Below are 24,382 nucleotides of genomic sequence, written 5' to 3' on the forward strand. Positions count from 1 at the left end.
ATTAAGTTGAAACTTTGGGGGTTACTTCCATTACTACTTCTGCTCTTATAGAATAAGTTGATAAAAAGAGTGTAGGTGTATCCAGGTTGTCAAAGAGGCATAGATAAAATCTTTTAAGAATTATATTATGTATTATTTTTCAGGTCAAATTCAGAAGCTATAAAATTAAATTCAAAAATACAGTTTGAGTTAGGATGAAAAATGGGTTGAAAAGTTTCTCCAACATATAAATAGCAACCCATACTATAGATCTTTACAGAAGAAAACTGAGAAGATATGCAATAGTTTTTTCTATGAAAAAGGCTACGTCAATAAAAGCGAGCAGAAATCAATTTTAAAAACAATTCACAAGACTACTTTTTCAAAGAAAAGTAAAGAGCTGTTTTAAGCCAAGAATGAGCAAAAATAAAGTCAACTAATCTTTCAAGCGTAAAACTACCACTAATTATTAGCAATGATTCAATGAAACAGTAAATTATTACAATAATTTACATAAATATTATGAAGAGTAAATATTACAATAAGTAGCCGAATCAAACTTAAAAAAGCAAAATTAATATGAGTAGTTTTGATAGCACCTATACCATTTTAAGACCAGAACACAATTTGAGCTTTACTGAAAACAAAATACGTTTGAAATGTTTTCAGCTTTCTTACTTTCATAAATAAGAATCATCAAAACCTTAACAAAAAATGTTAACAAAGAGAAAATAAACAATGAAACATTGAAGCATTTTGATTTTTAACATAGGAAACGCTATAGCGTTCGTAATGCTATAGCGCTGCCTCTCAGAAAGGTTTTTGGACAAAGCCCTTTTAAAAACGGAAACTTTGGAGGAACTACCTGGCTAGCATAAGAGAAATAAGTTTCAAATCTTGGCAAAATTTAAACCTTGTACATGTGAAGGATAACAGTGGAAAAATCTGCGAAGTATTTGTGGTCATGTCTTTGGATCATGAGACTTTTGAAGCACCTAGAGTCTAACGAAAAATTCCGCTGGATCCAAGCCTAAGGATTTTCTATCGAAAACTTCCAACGTTCAAGGGGAAATAAAGAGGAATAGTGAAAACACTGATCTCCAAGCACTGGAATATTTCAAAATTCCTGAATGCTGCAGACCGACAAGATGGCAAGAGTCTGTAATCTTATAAAAGGTGAACTTATGCTATGTGAATAAAATGCTAGGATATTTTTTTCCCAAACACGTCCCTTTAAAAGCTATCTCAGGTCCCTACTACCAAAGGCTGCCACACACAAAAAAATTCAACCTGCACCCATGTAGCCTATTGCTTTTAGGCTATAAACAAGAGCTTAGCCTACTAAATTATTCTTGTTTTTTTTAGTGATTTTGAGAAAAAACTTTTCAGAAGTATTATCTATGCAAAAAGATGGAAAATACAAGTCTGGAGTAAATGCTAATTACAACAATAACTTAGGCTACTTGGTAAATTTATACATAGTCACAGGATATCAACCATTAAGCTATTATAATATATATGTATATATGTATATATATATATATATATATGTATATATATATATATATATATATATATATATATATATATATATATATATATATATATATATATATATATATATTCACAGGTGGGACACAGGGACACAACTACAAGGGCATGTAACTAATATGGCGCATAACAACTTACGCACGCGGGGGCTTGGGGGTGGTGCAAGACACCACCCAAACAGCTAGTATCCTATATAATTCTGTTATTAGCTGACAATATGGCTAATTGAAGCTGAAATTATATAGAGATGAGATCTAATAGCCAAATGGTTGGCAAATTTAAAGTCTCCTATATATATATATATATATATATATATATATTTATTTCTATCAACTTAGCCATCTAGTTGGCTTAAAAAAAAACTTGGTAAAATTCTAGTTAATTGACTTCTTGCTATCTTGGAAAGGGTTTAGGTTAGGAAAATGAAACTTTCAGGGATGAATCTACAGACTAAAGTATGTCCTGGGAAGGTATTTTGAAGTAACTACCTCCACTCCTTCTTCCTCTTGAGGGCCCTGACCTTTGATGACCTTTAAAAATATATGTGTTATAAAAGTGAAACCTTGTAATATAGATCTTCTGCTTAATTTGAAGTAGGCTAAAACAAATTGTTTTCAGCTTCACAACTTTGCTCAATTCTGTTTTACAAGGTTTTAAAGATATGCAAATACATTTCCTAAATTTTGAAAAAAAAACATTGATATGGCTCAAAATTCTACTCAAATAACAGGAATTGCATTTTCAGAACTAAAGGCAGAGAAAAAGCAACTAGTAACTAAAAATTAAGGTAAAATGTTGTTTTGTCAAAAATTTCAATAGGCAATAGACCTGTCATGTTGGCAAAATTTCAGGTCCCTCTAGAGGGAGAAGGAGTAGAGGTGGGTACTTTAAAAATACCTTCCCAGGACATACTTTAGCCTTTAGACCCATCCCTGAAATTTTATTTTCCTAACCTAAACCCTTTCTGAGATAGCAAGAAGTCAATTAACTAGAATTTTACCTAAAATAGCAAACTAGTGTGCTATTATTAAAGTTTCTAAGCCAAATACACAGTAGAATTAGCTTACTATTTTGCTATTAAAGTTGCAGCTACATACATATATTTAGATTGGCCAACCAGTTGGCTAATAGATCTGACCTATATATACAGTTTAGCCTGAATTAGCCAGCTAAGATACAAAACTATTATCCATTTGAGCAAAATTATGTAAAATTAAAACCCTCACATCTTCTAACCAGAAAGGAATTGGGAAAAATTGTATGTATCAGATAAAAGCTAAGCTAAACTTCAATATGGTTATTATTAAAATTGTTTAAGCAAACACATGAAATTCTTAGTTTATTGACTTATCTACAAGGACCTCTTTTTGGAAATGTCAATTATCCTATTTTTATGTATGTATTGTTTTAGTGATTCAGTTTTATTCACATATTAACAGAAAGCTGATTTTCTTCTGATTCTGATAATGTTACTTTTATTGCTTGATATTTATTCTATAAGTGACAAATATTATCTTTGAGTATTGACATTCATCAATGATGTATGTCAATACTCAAAGACTCCAAGATAATCAGGTATAGATAAGTCTTGCTGTCATCCACTTGTGTTAGTAGTTTTTTGCTGTATGAACAGCCTTTTTCACTTATGCTGTTTGGTTGGTGACTGTCCAGGCTCAAGTTTGAGTATTTGACTTGCATTAAAATGGGGGCAATTGTTGGTTGTGATTCACCCATGCTGGAAAAAATGAGATTTCAGCTTGTTAATAGCTTGCTGTCACATGGTGTTGGTTTGGTAATCCACCTTGAAAAATTGACATATGAAGTCAACAGGAATATTTTCCATATTTATATTCCATATTTATTTATTTAAATGCCAAAAAAAAACTACAAAATATGGCATTCCTGCCAGGAAAGCACAAAATGAGTGCTTGGCTAGAGCAGGAAAATAACTAATGTTAATTAAACAACAAACAAAATAAACCAACTGAACACAAAAAAAAGAAAGAAGAAAAAAAAGGAAAGGAAAAAATAACCTAAGTTATAACTTTACATAAAAACGAGAGGACATTATGGAAACAGGTAACTAAAAATAAAGGAAAAAACAGGTGGGGGGTCTAAATGAAGAGAACACTTAGCGATTTTCTTGTAATGACCTTTTGCTGCTTGCTTGAACAAAGTAAGATTATTTAAATTCCAGATATCACATGGTAGTAGATTCCAAATATTTGGTACAAGAGATCTACTTAAAAAAGAAGCTCTTTTCGTTGAGGGCACTTCTTGGATGATGTCACAAGAATGTTGGGTCTCATAAAAAAGCTGATCTTGACTTATTGTGAACATGTTTTGGTAAGCTGACAGTAGGAGACTTTTGAAATATTCAAAGCATAAAGTTGTAATCTGGAAATGTCAAGTCTTAGACACATCAAATATCCTAGCACTTTTGAATTGAAGGTTGATGTTATCTGTATGTTGAACCAAAGATACAATCTGAATTGCTTTAATTCGTATGATTCGAACTCTTTTGTAACAAGAAATAAAATTACTTGCCCATGTAGAAGACCCATAAGACAGAGGAGGATAAAAATAGAATGATAAATAATTTTTAGTATTTTCTTAGGAAATGGAATTTAAGGTGATGGATGACTCCAAGGGATATTCAAAGTTTGTTACCAACTAACTTTGCATGTTCTTTCCATGAAACATTCTCATCAACTATAAAACCCAGATATCTACAAGTTTTGACTCTTTCTATGGTATTATTACCTACTTTTAATTTCAGATCTGTTTCACTTGATGTTATTGTAGAAAATATAATATAATTTGTCTTACTATAATTAAATGTTAAAGAATTCAAATCTGCCCATGACCCAAATTCATTAAGAGCTTTTGCCATTTTTTTTTAAACAAAGAAGGTAGACTTTCAGATGCAACAAACAAAAGTGTGTCATCTGCAAATAGTATTATATTAGCTTCAGTTAAATAATATTTTATTTGGTCAACATAAATTAGAAAAATGAGGGGTCCCTAAATTGACCCTTGCAGGTCTCCTCACAATATAAAATGACTCTCAGATTTTATGTTTGAATTATGCAGGACTTGCATCCTATTTCTTAAATACAAATCAAACCATTTTAAAGCTATGTTATCTACCCCAATTGATTTAAGCTTATACAGCGACTTATCATGATCAATAGTACTGAATGCCTTTTTAATATCTAAAAATAATGCTGCAGGAATTGGGCCTTTATCAAATGCATCGTTTACCCAATCAACTAACTTTAGGATGGCAAGATCCACTGAAAGCTTTTCCAAAAAATGAACTGCAAAGTATATACTGCTCTTGAAATGATGTAGTCTGTGTCTATATGCCTGAAAGGGTAGTTCAGTATTTTACTTGCAATCATCACCCCCTTCTTTTTGTTTGGGGCAAACTTTGCACAGGTCTTGCATTGGCTTTCTAATCTTTCATTGTCTTGTGTGATAACTGGCCAGAATGTAGACATCCTGGTCCCCTCTTTGGTCTTCCCTTCTCTGAGATGAGAAGTATGTAGTTAGTATACTTTGTCTGCCCACAGGTATCTTGGGATGGCTATTTGCTTCCCTTTTATGACAGATCTGTTGAGTTTGGGCCAATTCTTGATGGTAATTCCAGAATTATCCAACTTTTAGTCAAGGTCTTTTTATTGTTTGACTGCCCACTTGTAAAGTTTGGATCAGGGAGTTCATTACTTTGTCTTTTGTTGTTTCAAGATGTATGTGGTTTAGGCTTTGGCTTTTTATGACTAAGTTTTGGAGGACAATTGGGCCAGAACTTCCATGTCTACCTGACTCCATGTCTATATCTGCAAGGTGCATGCAAGATAGGGCATCTGCCACAGAGATAGTCTATACAGGTCTGTACCTCAGCTTTATATTATATGGTTTAACAGCTAACATCTGTCACTGTAGCCTTGAATGTGATTTTAGTATAGACTCCTCTAAGATAACTCAATAGGTTTCTGGTATGTGTAAATACCAATCTTTCTCCTGAATAGATACTGGTGGAATCTTTTGCAAGCAAATGATATTTTAAACTTTTCTTTCTTCAATTGTCAGTAATGCTACTCTGCTTTGCTTGGGAAAAAATGCGCCATTGCTCTGACTGTCATCAGTTGTGCACCCAGACTGTGCTAAGAAGCATCTATAATCACCTCAATATCCTTGGCTTCTGGATTGAAGAATGAGAGGTTTTGATTGACGAAATTCTGATTAACTCCTTTTGCCTCTTTGTTACTGGGATTCCAATCAAATTTGTGCTGTTTGGACAGTTGTCCAATTGGCTGCCCAATTTGATGTAGCTAGGCTGGGGATGTGTCTGGAAATGTAGTTGTATGTTTTTAATAATATATGTAGTTCTTCTAGGCTTCATGGTGCAGACATGTTTTCTAATGTCTTTGTTTTCTTTTGATCAGGGATTGTGCTGCCTGTTGTCGATCTGTGTCTAGAGTAGGCTATGGAAGTAGCATTGAAGACATATTTTTCTCTATTGAAATGTGTTCCATTGTCTCTTGCAGCTTGGAATACTGCCCTCAGTATTGCATCATGTTCAGCACCATTGTGACCATTGTCTGCTATGCTATCAATGATCAACCTGAGCTCTAGTTCTGCAAGAGTCTCTTCCATCCAGTGCTGAAATTAGTCCAAAAGTGTATTGCTTCCATTTGTACTGTACAACACCATGCATGATGTTGAATGTTTTCAACTTAGAGGAGGGTTTGCCCAGCACCATCAACGTTACCAACATTGGGTATTCTTGATGAATACCAATCTTGATGAATTTCTAGGCACCTTTGCACTTTGCTGGTAATTTGTCAAATTAGGGTATAGTGTAATGTGGTCTCTGAATTGCTCTGTTTTAATGATAATCCAAACAGACCCTAAGTGACCCATCTGCCTTTGTTGTCAGGACCACGTAATTTACCCACTGTGTTGGCTTGGTAAGACTGCTTTGGTGGCTATACAGTAGGTATTGCATCACACTTTGAGATAAATATTACAGGTTCCAGGTAATATTCCTCTGTCCTCAAACACCTGACTTAATTCATTTAAGCAAAGTTGGATTCCTGGCCTGAAAGGGGCTGGATTATTAACACTGAGGACAAACTTCAATAGAAACGGTCATTTGCAGGACTGGTAACTGGTACCTGCAGATAGGGGCTCCGTTTGTATATACTACATAAAAGCTATGAGCCTGAGGGATTGGTTCTTTTACCAAACTTTTGGGTTGACTGTCTCAAGTAGCTTTAGCTGTCCTCCACTGTATTAGCAGTCAGAAATAGTGCTGGCTTTCCAAACTTTGCTTAAACTTCCAAACTTAATAAAGTATTTAGATGACAAAATGTTGGTCTTGGCACCAGTGTCAATCTTGAATACAAGTTCACTATCCTGCTCAGCCAGTCTTATGTGTGTACAAGGATCTTCTACCTTTTCTTCACTGTAGATGGATTCAGTCATGAATTGCATATCTTCTTCTGCCTTGCTTCTTGTTTTAAGCTTGTGTAATGCCTTGCTCTTGCATGTTTAGGCAAAATAGTTCATTTTAATAATAATAATAATAATAATTTATTTTTAACCCACATCATAACAAGTTATGGCAGTTGTGGAGTAACAAAAAGAAAAAAAAAATGAAATACACTACAAATAGAAAAAACATTACGCTACAATGAGATTAACCGAACAGACGGACCAAAGGATGATGAGGCGATAAACGATAAAAAGCTGATTCCGACAACCTGCCATACATGAGGGCCAACTTTGCACTTATATCAGGGACATCAAACTTACGAATTATCTTCCTATTGCTATACCAAGGGGGGAGATAAAGTAAACATTTACAATATCTGAAATAAAAAATCCGAATCTGATTAACATCTTTTTTCTTTAGAAGGGGATAAAGACCAAAAAGATAAAGGACAGAATGATCACAAAATTTAGCATATAGTCTAATGAGTGCACGTCTATTATACTTCCCTCAATTAGCAACTATCTTAGAATAGCCCATTTGAATTTTCTTTTGAACATGACGAACAGTGCACTGACGTAGGCAAGAAATTGAATTCGTAACAGTAATACCCAACCACCGAAAGGCGGAAACAAAGGGTATTGAAAAACCTCGACAAGCTAAGGGAGCATTAGAGGAAGTCGGACCATTAAAAACTAGAAATTCACATTTCTCAACATTAAGAGAAAGACCAATATTAGAAAATAGACGTGAAACTTTTGAGACCCATAAACGAAAGACCTTGCTTATTTTTACACAAAAGTAAAAGGTCATCTGCATAAGCAAGATAAGAAACATCTGAGAGTCCAATAAAATAATTTGATCTAATTTCATCTAAAATACCAGAAATGCACATTTTGAATATACTAGGTGATAAAACCCCTCCCTGCTTGACACCTCGACATAAACAGACAAACGGAGATCCAGATTTATTAATTCGGAGGAAAGAATTCTCATACCGAGAACGAAGAAGAAAAATGACTGAAAGATTTACACCATTATTAAAAAGGGAAAAAAAAGCTTGACTGTGAACTACATTGTCAAAAGCTTTAGAAAGGTCCAAAGTACACATATAAAGTGGCGACCCCTCAGCCATGCTATTCATAAGGGCGGAAGAAAGAACACGGTGTGCATGTTGACAACCAATACCAGCTTGAAACCCAAATTGATTCGATCCGAAGTTTATATTTTCATTTAAATGAGGAATTAAAATATATTCAAGGATTTTACTCAAGTTACACGTAGTGGTTATAGGGCGATAAGATGAACATTGAGAAGGGAGTTTTCCCCGCTTTAGAATTGAGGTGACATTTCCACAAAGAAATCTATCCGGAACCAGAGAAGATGTTAACACATTTGGAACAACAACTGCAACAACAACCCTTTGGATTTATATTATTTACACTAATACCATCAATATCAATGGATGAAGACTTCAGTTGCTTAATTGCATTTTCAACAGCAGTTATTGACACTGGAATAATATGGCCCTGATGAAGCGAAGGCGGTAGAATTTTAGAAAGTAACCGAGAATAATGTGACTGCACAAAAAAATTTATTTTGGAAAAAATTCTCGAATAGTAAACATACCAAGTTGAACTAGAAATCGAATCACTATTATAAAGATCACTTTTATCCAGCCTCTCAGAATTGATCAATTTAGACCAATCCTTTTTAGAGGCTGGAAATTCCATACCCTTATAACGAATAGATTTAAGGTACTTTTTATAATCATTCTTTGTTTTCTGCTTTATATCCGCAACAGACCCCGTAATAGGTCTACCACAATCAACCCAAATTCGAAGCCAAAATTTTGCCTTATTTTTAAAATTATTTAATTCAGGATCGGCAGCCCATATAGATTTCCGCGTTTTTATACGAATACGTTCCTGGGGAACCGCAATTTTTTCAGCTTGCTTTCATACATCTAATTATATCATGATAATATCCATCAAGATCACGCTTACTACCCTTTACTTGCAAATGGAGTAGATGATAAGGCACATGAATACAATTAAGCAGCGTAGACAAAGACAATATATATAAAGCAATATCGGCTCTTTTCCAATTACTACATTTAAACCATTTAGAATTCCCAATAGGGGCAACATTGCAAAGGTTACGTTTCAGTTTAGTAGTAAATGAAAGCGATAGATGGTCAATGTCATCAGACTCAATATCAACATGAATAATCGAGCATTTTAGCTGTGACGAACTGATTATATGATCAGTATTAGAAACACTACCAGATTGATGGATATAGGAGTATGATAAATCTTTCTTCAGAATCACGTAAGGGGGCATGCACTCCAATATTTCTCGGGATCGATAACTTTGTTCATCCAAATCCGTGTTAAAGTCACCAAGAACTATAAAATCAAGTTTATTTTCCTTGACACGATTCATCACGGACTTTAAAGACTTGCATGTAATAGCAAATTTATTTATTGACTCCACTGTATTATTTTTATATGGAAGATAAACATTAGCAAACACAGTACTATTTACTCTAACAGCAAGAATGTGCTTATCCGAATAAAAAAGGGATGGGTTCGAAAGATCAATACATTTTTTAAAAATACAGGCCAGGCCTCCAGAAGGGCGGCCACGCATGGTAACAGCATCAGAAGTAAAAACCGAATGAACAGAGCTTCGATGAAGGAAATTTCTGCTAGAGGCAGTTAACAAAGTTTCTTGCAGGCAGATAACATCGAAGTTCTCGTACAGATCGTCAATATAAGCATCTTTATTTTTTGTGGCTTTGATATTGTGCAATATGATTGAAATTTGTAAAGTCATTTAGAGGTTTGTTGACTAGCAAAACCACGGAGAACGGAGCATGACATGCTAAAGGACACGTGTTCACCATTGCAATTGGCACGTTTTGGTGAGGCATTGCATGGATTTTCTTTGGGCACAGGACTGGGACAAGAAGACTGGAAGTGATGGGGCGATCGGCACTTAAAACAACACTTTTGAATTTCCTTAAACTCGCTCAGTCTAAAGAATTCATAACCAATTCGTACACCGTCTTTGAAATAAGCTGCTTTAGCAAAAGAATCCACAAAATCAAGCTTAACTGTTTTCGAAGAGCCCAGCCTTTTGGCAGCAACAATACCGCTACAATTTGTGAAAGACTGAATCGCATAATCCTCTGGAACACCTTTTATAATGGCCGAATATTTCTTAGAAATTTCTTTGGTTGACGTACCGGCGAGAATGACGGGAACAAATGCACGGAAGTCTTCGGCAGCAGATATATCAATATTTACATACCACTTATCGTGAACAGGGCGAATACTGGATACAAGTTCATGGCCACCGATTTTATCAATAGCGTCTTTCCTTTTAATTGGATCCGATAGATGAGACGGAACTTGAGAGACGACAATAGTGGTTGACTGGCGATTAGAGCCTATAGGTTTTGGTAACTGAGGGTAATTGAGGCTATAATTGTCCAACTTTGCTGACACAATTTGAACAAGTTGATGAACTTTAGAAACTTTAGAGGCCAATTGTGAATAGGCCACAGCCGGCAACACTGGAACTTCAGTTGGAAGTTTAATAACATAAGTTGGCATAGAGATGCTAGCTTCATCACACTTCTTCAAAAGATCGAGCATGTCCTTCATATTACTGGTTGCAGACTTTGCACCACTGCGGCGAGGGGGAATTTCATCAGGCGCAAGTTTCGACCATAAATCAGCCTTAGCTTCAACTATTTTTGGTGAAGCAAAAAAATCCACTCCATACTCAATAATTTCCTTCTCAGAAATCGAATTCTGCCAATTACTTTGGACAAAATTTAACACAGGCGAATATATAAGTTCAAAGTCATTCAGATCCTCCGATTGTTCGCTAATACTTGGCATCTTTTCAAGGCACCTGTTTTCAACCACCACACAATTTAAACCGTTCAAATTATAAATATAGGTCACTGATATATGACATTAAAAATTCCAAGCCAATTGTTGCGAAATAACAAGGTTACTGAATTAAATATGAAGCATAGGTCAGGATTAAAAGTCTCTATAATTCCAAGGCATTTGTTGTGAAATAACAAGGTCACTGAATTAATTATGAAGTTTAGGTCAGGATTAAATGACTATGATCCCAAACCAAATATTGTGAAATGTTAAATTTATTCACTTGACAAGAAACTCACTGATTTAGCAGTGTTCATAAAATATCCAATTTTAGCTGTTAACGCATTGAACTCTGAAACTAGACTTTTCCAACACTTGCTGCAATGTTTCTCTTTTGCTGGGCTTTTATGGCGTTTAAAGTACAAGCCACCACTGAAATAGCATGCAGGGAGATTTATCTGTCTTTAAACCACTTCTGCCTCCTGTTGCAGCACTCAATTCGTCTAGCCATGGTAAGTGTAGCTCCCTTTCTGAGAATCCATTCATATGTTCCTGAACTCAATGATTGTCTCGATCATCAAATTAAAAGTCCTTTGCAAGTACTTTCAACTGGATGATGTAGGACTCAGTAGTATATATCTCAACAATATATCTGGCAAAGACAGGGTTTATGCTTTGCTGAATTTAGTTATCAAGCCTGTCTGTGTATACCTTTGGCTTATTTTGTTCTGTGTAAGTTCAGATCAGTAAATACAAGCATTGAGCTATGTCTGAATTTCCACTTAGTAGAGCAGAGAACATAGCTCACACTGTCTTCTGAATTTCCTTCATTCTGATTTGAGATTGGGGCTTGACCAACTGATTGATGGGGCTGGTGTGCCATCTATGTTGAGTTCTCGACCTCTGTTTCTAAGACCATGCAATGAACTCTGTTATGCTCAAGTCAACTCAATAGGTAAATATATCACACCAAAGCACCTAGAATATTGAAATAAACATAATCAGAGTAATCTGTCTATATTAGTTAAATCTGTTCTTTGTTAAAATGGGTTTCTGCATTCTTGATTTGATTAAATGGAGTTTTGCATGGGTGATAATAGACCTTGTAGAATCGTTTTCAGAGACACCGCTATAGATTTGCCTCTGATAAGGGTTTTTGGACAAAGCCCTTTAAAAATGAAAGCTTTGAACCACCTAACTGGCTTGCATAAGAAAACAAAGTATCAAATCTTGGCAAATTTAAACCTTTGAGATTGGGGCTTATCCAATTGATTGTTTGGGCTGGTGTGCTATCTATGTTTAAGTCTTGACCTCTGGTTCTGACACCATGCAATGAACTCCATGTTGCACTCATTTCAACTCATTAGGTAAATTTGTCAGACCTAAGCACCCAAAATATAGAAATAAACATAATCACTCTGTTTCAGTTACATCTATATTTCTTTGTTAAAATAGGTTTCTGCATCCTTGATTTGACTAAATCCAGTTTTGCATGGATGATAATAGACCTTGTAGAATTGTTTATATAAGTATTATCAGAGTAAATACAAGAATTGATTTGATAAATCCAGTTTTGCATGGGTGATAATAGACCTTGTAGAATTGTTGATATAAATGTTGTTTGAGATGTTATAAATATGTGAATAACAAGAGAAGAAAACATGATAATCTTATAATAGAAAAATTATGCATATTATGAAATAAGAGTCTTATTGTTTTTTTGTTTTTTTTTTGTTTGTTTTTTTAATTGCCATTAAGACAACTATTGTGGTATAATATAAAAGAACATGAAATAAGGAATTCGATGGTGCTGGTTATGTATATGCTGGACTAACAATGCTTCTTGACTACTGAGGTCCTTGTACCAGCTCTGCAGTGTGTTGTTACAGTTGAGTTTGAACTCTGGATCCTAAACTACCCAGCTAAGATCAAACCCATTTTGCCACCACAAGACATTAGTACTGCTCTTTTTGTTTTATGGTGTTTCTATCAGAAGACTCTCTCATCCAGTGGTAACTTTCTTAACATCGTTTTGGGTCTGCTTTTCTTTGACTCTTGGTTTTAAAAACAGAATTCTAATGACTTCACCTGGTTTTTAAGCCATGTCGGAATTTTCTGTTTTTTTCAAATTTAATACATTTTTTGAATTCTTTATAAATTATGACTTAGCAAAATTATAAGGTTCGAAATATGGTAAAATCCAAGATGAGGGTTTTATGTCTATCTTGGAAAGTAGTTGAGGAAGGTATAAAACTTACGAATGAATTCTTAGCTTCAACTATTTTCTGGGAATGAATCTTTAAGTACTTACCTCCAAATAGCTATTTCCTTTTCAAATGATGGAGTCAATAAAAAAGAGACCGAAAACCCAAAATACAGGTAAATTATCTTATGTTGGAGTTTAGATAGGTATATGCACCCCTAACCAGGGGCACAGCTAAGGGGGGTGGGGTGGCTTCTCCCAAAAAGTTCTAAGACCTTGGCATGCAATGCTGATGCCTTGGGATTTTGGGTATCCTTGTCATCTTAAATTAGATATGTATTTGCATTTGTTGACAGACTGGATGATTTTGTTAGCACATTCCTTATATACCTGCCAAAACTCAAAACCCTAGCTTCGCCTCTGCTTGTACTTAGGTATAGGTACTTCCCATATATAAAGCTTTTAATCCCTAGAAATAAGGAAAGGGTAGAAATAAAAGCTTGATAACGTCTTCCCAGGATGTATTTTATGCCCTGGATTTATTCCTGAAAGTTCTATTCACATAGCTCAGCTATTTTCTGAGATATCAAGAAGCCCCATGATTATAACTTCACCCAAAATGCTTTCCATGCTTTGTTGGACCTCATGTGTACTGTAGATCTATTTCTGAAATTTCCATTTTGCAACGCGAAGTTTGTGTGTATTTATAAAAGGTCAATGCCTTTGGAAGGGAAAAGGATGGTGGTTGATCCAGAAGACCTTTCTTGGCCAAATTAGCTCTGAAAATATTCTTCAAAGTTTCATTCACCTGACTGAAGTACTTTCCAAGGTATCAATTACACAATTCTCTCCTTTCCAGCCCTACCTTATCTCCTGCCCACTCTACCACCCTAAATGAAATTTAACAAATACCATTCTAAAGAAAGTTTTAATTTCTGTTCAAATAAGGCACAAGTTCCACTGCCTTAATGCTTGTTGGCAGCATATTCTTTACAGTGAAACCCATGTGTTTCATTAAAAATGAAGGCGAAATACCATGATATAAGTCAACATTTATTTATCTCTATGTCAAGTTCCTTTTTTATGCATTTCTCAATCAAATTTCTAAAAAAAAATTTGTGGTTAAACATTCTTCTTTCGAAAAATAGCACATGGAGCCTAAAAACAGCCTTCTTTCAGCTTCATACAAAATTTGGATGCATTTGGGAAAAGAGGCTGTTTGTGTGTGTGTTGGAGGGGATGGTCCCCCGCTCACTTTTGACTTATAAAAAGGTAACTAGAAATTTCAATTTCCAGTGTAGTGAGCCACCTTTGAAGTTTACACTACCACCCCTTATATAGAAACCTTATGCACCCCGGGACATAAGTGTAAACACTGGTTCCTGGGCTTTGTGGGTTTGTTTTGACCCTGGATTTTTGTTATATGATATTTGAACTATTTAAAAAAATGGCTGTCTAAAAATTGTATCGGATGGGTTTGAGGGATAAAGGGCGTAGGGGGGGGGGCTATTTGTCCTTGGATCTCTTATGACTCTTAAAAAGTGCACCAGAACTTTTAATTTCCAATCAAATGAGCCCTCTGAAGTTATACGACCATCATTTCCATAAGAACCATATATGCCCTCAGGGCATAACTTACAACGCCTGCCCTCGGGCCCTGGGGGTTTCGTCGACGCCGGAGTGTTTTTTATCCGACTTTTCAACTATTTTAACAAAACGGGTATTTCGAATTTCTTCATCCGATGTATTTCGGGTAAAAAAGGGGCGTGGGGGGGGGCTAGTTCACCTCAAAATTCCAGTTCAAATCAAATTCAAATTCCAGTCAAATGAGCCCTCTCTGAAGTTTATATGAGTATCTATACCATAAGAACCATATATGCCCACAGGGCATAGCTTAAAATGCCTGCCCCTGGCCCTGGGGGGCTGTGTCGACACCCAAGTTTGTATCTCATCTTCGAACTATTATTAAGAGAATGGCTATCACAAAATTTTTATCTGATGTATTTGGGGAAAAAGGGCGTTGGAGGGCTAGTTGCACTTTGATCACTTTTGACTCAAGGACACTAGAACTTCTGGTTTCCAATCGAATGAGCCCCCTCCGAAGTTTATACGACCATCATTTCCATATGAACAGCCTCTGGGAAAAAGAAAAAATAAGTGATAATAATAATAAAACATTGGAGCCGTATGGCCTTTACTGTAGGCAATGCTTAATTAAAACTTAGGACTCCTTGTAACGAGTTATATTTAAGCATGATATCCGTATCACCACAACAGTCTTGTTTAAAGTCTATCAACTTTGGTTAAGTTACCTAAACTGAATTAATCTTCTTTAAATTCGTGTTAGGGTCCTCACTTTAGCTCTGCTGTTACATACCTGACTAAACGTTCAGGAAATAAACAAAAACCCAAGCGCAGACTTACCGTTGAATTTATTTCACAACGGACCGAGGTAGATTTTGAGATAGGAAACCAATAAATGAAATAAGCTCATATTTATTTTTAGATGATTTAAAATCTTCTACTGCATTTTTATGTTGTAATTTTCAAATATACTCTTTATTTTTTTTCTTTCTTATCAATAAATGTTTTGTTGTTTTTTTTTATCATATCTTGACAGTCACTTTATAATATTGTTTGTCCAGGACTCTCCACTTCGTGTCCACATTTTCAGTTTTGTTATAATAAAGCCCATGTCTTGTGACAATATTATTCATGCTTATGCTTTTGTGAGGAACGCATTTTGAATGTAGATGTCATTTTTTGTATTGTTTTTAACTCTTCTTCATTACTTTTTTAAAGATGACAAAGGGTTTTGGACGTGTTCCTGAAATATTTGGATTTTTTCTGTGTTTCAGTATTTTCTTCAGTTTATCACTTTACTGCCTAAAATAAAAAAAGCTCTCATTATAGAAAAAATATAGTTATTCTAAATTAAATTATTATACGTTTTATTTTCTTATTTAAGGGAATTGAAAATTAACAGACGATTTCATCTCCTTTAAATTCCAACTATGGAAAGGAAATATAAAAAGAAAAAGTCATTTCTCTCCCGTGCCAAGAAGTTTGGATCAAAAGGACTTTATGGTAAAGGAAAGAATATTGATGAAGAAACATACCATTATTACGTCCAAGTAATGAAACGCCTAAATGAAAATTTTGAACAAGAAGATGAAAAAGGTTCGATTACTTTCATATTTGTTCCTTCACTTCTAAGTTATGTTAGTTCTAGCATATTGTAGCATCCTTTTGTTTTATATTTGCAATGAAATATTTTGTTGTTGTCTGATCTGTAACTTGGAGCTGTTACTATTGCAAGCAATGCAGTACTGCATTGCTTGCTTGAAAACCTGTCACCGTAGTCATTGAGTGACATCGATGCGTTTCTCAGCTCAAATGTTTGCTGCTCTTTGGAAATGACAAAAATGTAAAAGGATTTATGCCAGCAATTAGGTCAAAGCCAAAACAAGAGCATATGAGTAGTGATCTAGATAGTATTTTTATTGGCCCAATACCCCTTTAATTAAATGTAAGTAGCCTCTCGCTTGTCAAGGACATTCCATAAGGCACTTTTGAGGTTCAATAAACTCTTAAGGAACCGATTTTTCTGGCCTTGAGTGTTAGTTGTGCAATAATTTAACCCTAAGGCACTCATGAGGATCAATGAAATCTTAAACAATCGATGTCTCTGGCCTTGAATGTTAGTTGCGCAATCATTTAACTCTAAGTACAATGAACTCTAGAGGATCAATGAACTCTAGCACCATCGATTTCTCTGGCCTTGAATGCTAGTTATGCAATGGTTTAATTCTAAAGCATCTTGAGGATTAATGGACTTGAGGCACAATTATTTTTTCAACAATTTCATATTGATTAACTAGTTTTGCAAACTGTAATTGCTTCCAGTTGTGCGTGGTCTCTTTTTTTGCTCGTCATGTTAATTGCGCAATTGATTTATCTAGCCTTGAGTTACTTGTAGGTTATTGCCTAAGGTACTTGGAGGAGAAATAAAATCTGAACAAAACTGAACATGGTGATTCTAATGGTGTGCTGGAAGACCAATGAAATCTGAACAAACCCGCTGACGGTGATTTCCTAAGGCGCACTTGAGGAACAATGAACTCTGAACAAACATGGACAAGGTGGTTCTACCTTTTTTGATTCTGTTGCGAAACATGTTACATAATGATCTAAAATGACTGCTAACTAGTTTCTGATGATTTCAGAAATATTTGACTTCTATAAGATTTGAACTGGAGACTCCTAAGGACGAATGAATGACGCTCTAGTCAACAAAACTATCAAGTCTGTGTTGCCAAATTGTTTTTAGAAATACATCGACAAAAAACCTCACATGTTACCTTATGAATTAACAATTAAATGAAATGAGTAGTATCCTATTAATACTTCCGACCACTCCCATAGGTACTACTCCTTTCTTCCTTAGTGTTTAAGATCACGAAGAAGGGTTAACGGCGATTCGTCAAGTGCTGCTATCGACCTAACAAAAGTCATTGATGGCGATATTCTGAATTTATGAATTATTTGTCTGGTGTAGGAATCGAACGTGCGACCCCAGATTTACTATGATAAAAGAACGATGCGTTACTCAACTGAAATAACCAGCCAATGATTATGTGATGTTCTTAGAAACATAATTTAAGCGACAGATTTCATGTTAACGAATGTTGCCTCCTCCTATGAGCCAGTTTGTACGGGGATTTGAGGGAACTAATGGCGCTCCTCGTACCTCCCCACCCTGAGTTTTGAACCCTTCATGAGCATCCCTCACAACGTTTTTGACCCCCAACTCTTTTGTTCTCACCCTCAACTTTCACCAAACTTTTTTGTCCCTTCCCCCTAATCCCCCCCACCAATCGGTTCTGAATTGTCCCAAAGAAGAGAAATAAAGCTACATTTCAGTTCTGAATTTTTCAATGGAAGAGGAAAAAAGTATAACTTCTGTTCTTGATATTTTAAGAAGAGATAAAAGTCACACTATTTTCTACAAGAAGAGAAATGTTCAGCTTCTGTTCTTTCATTCGGTCACGTGTCTACAGCTGCCATTTATTCATTTACGGTCATAGATGGCAATATTCTCAAGCCATGTATTCCACTATTGTTATAGTTGGCAACACAACTGATTTTTTACCTAGGTTACATTATACTAACTGATTTTAAGCTAGGTCCGTTTGGCTTCAGTAAGCGTGCCCGTACGCTAAGTGAGGGTAGTACTGAGTGTAGTAAAAAAAAAACATCGCCATTTATGACTGTAAATGAATAGATCACAGCAGTAGAGATGTGACCGAATGAAAACACAGAAGTTGAAAATCTCTCTTCTTGGTGAAAATTCAGAACTGATGTGACTTCTTTCTCTTCTGTGACAATTCTTTGATAAAAGTAATCCGTTATGTTTTGAACTGACTTTTTAAATCTATAACCAGAAGTAGAAGACGTTTTAAATGAAGACTAGCTTAACTTGGATTGTTAATACCACTTCCAATAATCCTCGTATTGAATAGTTACCTTCAGAATTTAACTAAACATGTCCTTTTTTTCTAAACGCTGGTAGAAATACTATATATTTTTAACAATTAATTTAATTTTAAGAAATGTTCGCAAGTAATGTCTTCAGTCAAACAGCTGGATCGGAACTGGAATTAGTTTGTAATCAACTTGTTTCAAGAGTGTTGGAGAAAATTCTTCCGTTTGCTTCATCTGAAGTTTTTCAAAACTTCGCCAATGCCTTAAACTCAGATCTGAGGATTGTTTGCACTGACCCATTTGCAAGCCACGTTCTTGAGAAGAAGATGAAATTGGCCAATGACTGCATGAATAATGCTCAAACCAAGGTGAGAACCCTATTCATTACAGTATGACTAAACACAGGAGGGGGGGCAAATTCTGCACAGTTTACTTGAATGTATTCCCCCCCCCAAAAAAAAGAAGAAAAATGACAGAAAACAGGTTCAAGGGCCTGCTACACAGAAAAACCAGAAAATGATTGCCCAGCACCACTCTTTTTTGTGTTTTAGCCGCTCCTCCTAGGGGGTATCCTCTAATGACCCCTCCCAGTAAAGCTAATACCTTTTTGTGTCTGTCTAGCATCAGAGACATATGCAAGAATGTCTTTTGGGCTTAGAAAGAAGCAAATTCGTTAAAATGTGATTTTTGCTGAAGTTCGATGAATTAATTGGGGAAATAGTAAAAATCAACAGTGGTTTTGGCGGGATCTTCAAGCTCTTGTCCCTCTCACCTTGTATATTTGTTTCTCTTAAGATTTTAGTTTATGTTTGGAGATCTGGAGCCCAGTAAAGCAAGCTACGACCAATTTTCGCCCAGTAGAGGTAAGCTACTGTCTATAATGTCGAACTATTCCCGAACGGTTTGTTGAGACTAAGTCATGACGCGTTGGGAGTTGCGGTTGAAATTAATTTTACGATTCTAAACTCAACTTAGCTACAAAACCTCTACCCGTGAAGCTACTTATTCTATTGATTATAGTTTATTCTAGGTGATCTCTGTTGAAAGTAGGTGATATGATTTCCTCTGAAATTATTGAATAAAATTTATCACTTAAATTATAAGAAAAAAATAAGAAGACCGAGTAAAAAAAACTTTCTTGCTGAATTTCAAGAAATTGCATTCGCACTTGGTTCACCCTTGGGTCTTGAAGATGTGTTAAAAGTTTTATCACATAGGATAGTGTCGTATTTTGTATCTGTCAATAGCACATGACTTTACCACAACGTATTATCCACATATAATCCAACGTATTTATCCACAACGTATCACAAAACAAAATCATACGAGATGAACACATTTAAATAGAATGTACAGAGGATCTGAGCTTTTACTTTGTTTAGATTAACGATTGACGTGCAGATCTATTAACAGAGTCGACTCTAGGTTACTAGTTTTCAAGTTAGATCTCGTTCCAATCACTTTTTGTTGATCTATCACTTCCAATTTGTTGGCTGCATAGAAAGAACTAGTATGAGCAGACTATGCATGAATAATGTGGAAATTTCGGTGCACACCTTAAGAAGTCACATTTTTATCGAAAACGTGTAAGAGTGTTCCACGGGTGAGGTAGGTGTGTTTTTTGTGCTGTAGGAAGTGTTAGCGTCCATCAGAGACAAGCGAAGCGTGAAATGGCTTATGCCAGTCGTCAGGTTAATGCTTGTTTTTCAAAAACTCAAGCCACTTTGCTTGGTTTATGCTGACTAAGGATTGTTTTTAAATATTTCAAAATATGAGGCAACCATTTCGCATGAATAAATCCTTTTTTGTTGAAAGAAGGATATGTCCTCTTTTTTACTTGCGAAAGAATAAACTGTCTGAGATTGCTTGCTCTCTGTGCCCTTTTCTCCGGTACAGGAATTCTAACTTGCGTACAAAGCAAAGATTTACTATCATGGAATGTGCGAATTTTTCTTTTCCGCTCTTTCCATTTTTGCCTTTTTGCCCAGGAGAAATGTTAATTATGGGTTCGGTTTTATGCAAAACTTAAAGAAATTTAAAAAGTAAATGCCGAAGATACAGATCTTAAGAGCAGTTGCAGTCCTATTCGTGTGTTCGGAGCTATAGCGCTAATGAAAACGAATTTTAACTTCGTTGCATGGGTAGTAACTTTGAAACTCAGAAATGGCTAACGATCGGTATTCAACGGTCTCATCAGAAACATGTCTAATACTAAGATCTTTGTGTAATTGAATAATGGATTAACTGAACTTGTAGTTATTATTGGTGCTTTCCCTACAAACTAACTAACGAAAATGATAAGCCTTTTTGAAATCGGAATCTTGTCAGGATGCAGACATCAAGGTGAAATCGGAGATAGACCTGGATTTGGGAACATTTTAGCATTGCTCCATCCCGAATAATTAGTCTGGGCATAGTAGTCGAATTTAGAAGTTCAAGTATAAAAAATATATATTTACGGAGGAAATGTGTCTGATTTACACTGAAGTTGGTAGTTTAAGGCTTATGAAGTCACTAATTACACATTTGAGTCTGAAATTACTATTTAAGCGTCTTCAGATAAGAGCAGTGTGTATCACACTTATTTGACATATAGATTACAATTTTTGACAAAGTTTATGGAAGAAAATTTATGGAATTGCTGATTGTAAATCTGGGCTAAAATTCAAATTCAGCCCACAGATTCAGCCAGACAGATTTACCATACAGTAAGTAAATGTTTCAAAAAAATTGTGATTTCCGGCAAAGTTGGTATTTAAGGGTTTTTATGGCACTTGGTATTAACCAAGTGACATATAGCAATCGCCAATTCTGTCAGTCTGTCGGTCCCGGTTTTGCTACTTTAGGCACTTCCAGGTAAGCTAGGACGATGAAATTTGGCAGGCGTATCAGGGACGGGACCAGCTTAAATTAGAAATAGTTGTTTTCCCGATTTGACTATCTGGGGGGGAGTGGGGGGCCGGTTAATTCGGAAAAAATAGAAAAAATGAAGTTTTTTTAACTTATGAATGGGTGATGGGATCTTAATGAAATTTGATGTTTAGAATGATATTGTGTCTCAGAGCTCTTGTTTTAAATCCCGAACGGATCTGATGACATTGGGCGGGGGGGGAGTTGGAGGAGGGAAACCTAAAATCTTGGAAAACACTTAGAGTAGAGGGATCGGGATGAAACTTGATGGGAAAAATAAGCACAAGTCCCAGATACGTGATTGACATAATCGGAATGGATCCGCTCTCTTTGGGGTAGTTGCGGGGGGGGGGGGGGTAATTCTGAAAAATTAGAAAAAATGAGGTATTTTTAACCTACGAACAGGTGATCGGATCTCAATGAAATTTGATGTTTAGAAGGATGTCGTGTCTTAGAGCTCTTATTTTAAATCCCGACCGGGTCTGGTGACATTTGGGGGGGAGTTGGGAGGGGGAAACCTAAAACTTGGAAAACACGTAGAGTGGAGGGATCGGGATGAAACTTGGTGGGAAAAATAAACACGAGTGCTAGATTCATGATTGACATAAACGGAACGGATCCGCTCTCTTTGGGATAGTTGGGGGGGGGGGTATTTCTGAAAAATTAGAAAAAATGAGGTATTTTTAACTTACGAACAGGTGATCAGATCTCAATGAAATTTGATATTATAAGGATATCGTTGCTCAGAGCTCTTATTTTAAACCCGAACAGATCTGGTGACATTGGGGGGGGGGGGGAAGTTGGGAGGGGGAAACCTATAACTTGAAAAACACTTAGAGTGGAGGGATCGGGATGAAACTTGGTGGAAAAAATAATCACGAGTCCTAGATACATGATTGACATAACCGGAACGGATCGGCTCTCTTTGGGGTAGTTGAGGGAGGGGTTAATTCTGAAAAATTAGAAAAAATGAGGTATTTTTAGCTTACGAACAGGTTATCGGATCTCATTGAAATTTGATATTGAGAAGGATATCATGTCTCAAAGCTCTCATTTTAAATCCTGACTGGATCTGGTGACGTTGGGGGAAGTTTGGGGTGGGGAACCTAAAATCATGGAAAACGCTTAGATTGGAGGGATCGGGATGAAACTTGGTGGGACAATAAGCAGAAGTCTTACATATATGATTTACATGATTGAAACGGATCCGATCTATTGGGGGGGGGGTAATTCTGAAAAATAAGAAAAAATACGTATTTTTAACTTAAGAAGGAGTGATCGGATCTTCATGAAACTTCATATTTAGAAGGACCTCGTAACTCATATCTCTTATTTTAAATCTCAACCGGATCAAGCGTAATTGGGGGGGGGCAGTTGGGGGGACCGGAAATCTTAGAAAATACTTAAAGCGGTGAGATCAGGATGAAACTGGATGGGAAGAATAAAAACCTGTCTAAGATACGTGACTGACATAACCGGACCGGATCTGCTCTCTTTGGTGGAATTGGAGGTGGGGGGGGGGGGGTAATTTTGAAAACTGAGGTATTTGTAACTTACGAAAGGGTGACCAGATCTTAATGAAATTTGATATTTAGAAGGATCTTGTGCTTTAAAGTTCTTATTTTAAATTCCGACCAGATCCTTTGACGTTGGGGGAGTTGGAGGGGGAAACTGGAATTCTTGGAAAACGTGAAAATTGGGGTGTTTTTATCTTACAAATATATGATCGGATCTTAATGAAATTTGATTTTTAGAAAGAATTCAGGTCTAAGAGCTCTTATTTCAAATCCCGACCAGATCGTTTGACATTGAGGGGAGCTGGAGGGGGAAATCTTGGAAAAACACTTTGAGTGTAGGAATCGGGATGAAGCTTGGTGGATAGAATAAACAAATGTCCTTGATACGTGATTTACAGAATCGTACTGGATTCGCTCTCTTTGGGGGAGTTGGGGGGAGGGGTTCAGTGATTTGGTGAGTTTGGTGCTTCTGGACGTGCTAGGACGATGAAAATTGATAAGCGTGTCAGGAAGCTGCACAGTTTGACTTGGTAAAGTCGTTTTCCCAGATTTGACCATCTGGGGGGCTAAAGGGAGAGGAAAAATTAGAAAAAATTAGGTATTTATAACTTACGAGTGTGTGATCGGATCTTAATGAATTTTGATATTTAGAAGGACAGCGTTACTTAGAGCTCTTATTTTAAATCCTGACCGGCATTAAGCCTCTTATTTTCCTTTTTAAATCAATCTATTGATTCATAGAATTTTGTTAGAGCTCATACCATATGATCTCTTGGCTCTTAGCTCTTCTCGCCTCGTCACAAGTGCCATATGAGCTCTTAGCTCTTGTTAAAGCTACTAACTATAAATGTGATGCTGAAATAGCAATTTGGCTCTCTTGAAATAATGCACAGTATGTAGCGTAAACGTTTGTCGAACTCCTGTCAGTTCTGTCACATTTTGCATAAAAGTAGTTCTAAATTGGAATTATGCTATTAATGATTATAAATCTATGGCTAAGATTGTAATGTAGAAGTCGAAGAGTAAGATGCGGCAAGTATATATTTCTTAAATGTTGTCTAGTTTTCACCAAAGTCGGAATCGAAGGATTTTAGAAGTCACTTGCTATCATATGGTGCTGGAACTAGAATTTGGGTGTCTTAACAAATAGCTTTTAATTTATACCAGTGTTTGTAAAATGGACTGCTGAAACTGGTGATCAAATTTAAGGGGCTAGCATTGCAACATAGAATTTCAAGAGTAAAACAAGGGAAGTACATGTTTCGCAAATGGTGTATGGTTTCCACTAAATTTGGTAGCTAAAGGTCTTCGAAATCACAAATTGTGAATGTGA

The 24,382-nt window shown here is 35.9% G+C and overlaps 1 long non-coding RNA gene across 3 annotated transcripts; it reads left to right on the forward strand.

Moving 5' to 3' along the window:
- The first annotated feature begins 1,010 nt into the window (after positions 1 to 1,010).
- LOC136028106 (uncharacterized) lies at positions 1,011 to 19,010 on the forward strand. 3 transcript variants are annotated; one of them, XR_010617741.1, is made up of 3 exons: positions 1,011 to 1,155; positions 16,107 to 16,318; positions 18,749 to 19,010. It is a non-coding gene; the product is annotated as an uncharacterized LOC136028106 (long non-coding RNA). The 3 variants fall into 3 exon arrangements; XR_010617742.1 differs by lacking the exon at positions 1,011 to 1,155 and adding an exon at positions 3,855 to 3,876; XR_010617743.1 differs by lacking the exon at positions 1,011 to 1,155 and adding an exon at positions 11,852 to 11,890.
- The last annotated feature ends 5,372 nt before the right edge of the window (positions 19,011 to 24,382 follow it).

The sequence above is a fragment of the Artemia franciscana genome, chromosome 6, assembly GCF_032884065.1.
Source record: "Artemia franciscana chromosome 6, ASM3288406v1, whole genome shotgun sequence".
In the NCBI taxonomy this organism is placed as follows: domain Eukaryota; kingdom Metazoa; phylum Arthropoda; class Branchiopoda; order Anostraca; family Artemiidae; genus Artemia; species Artemia franciscana.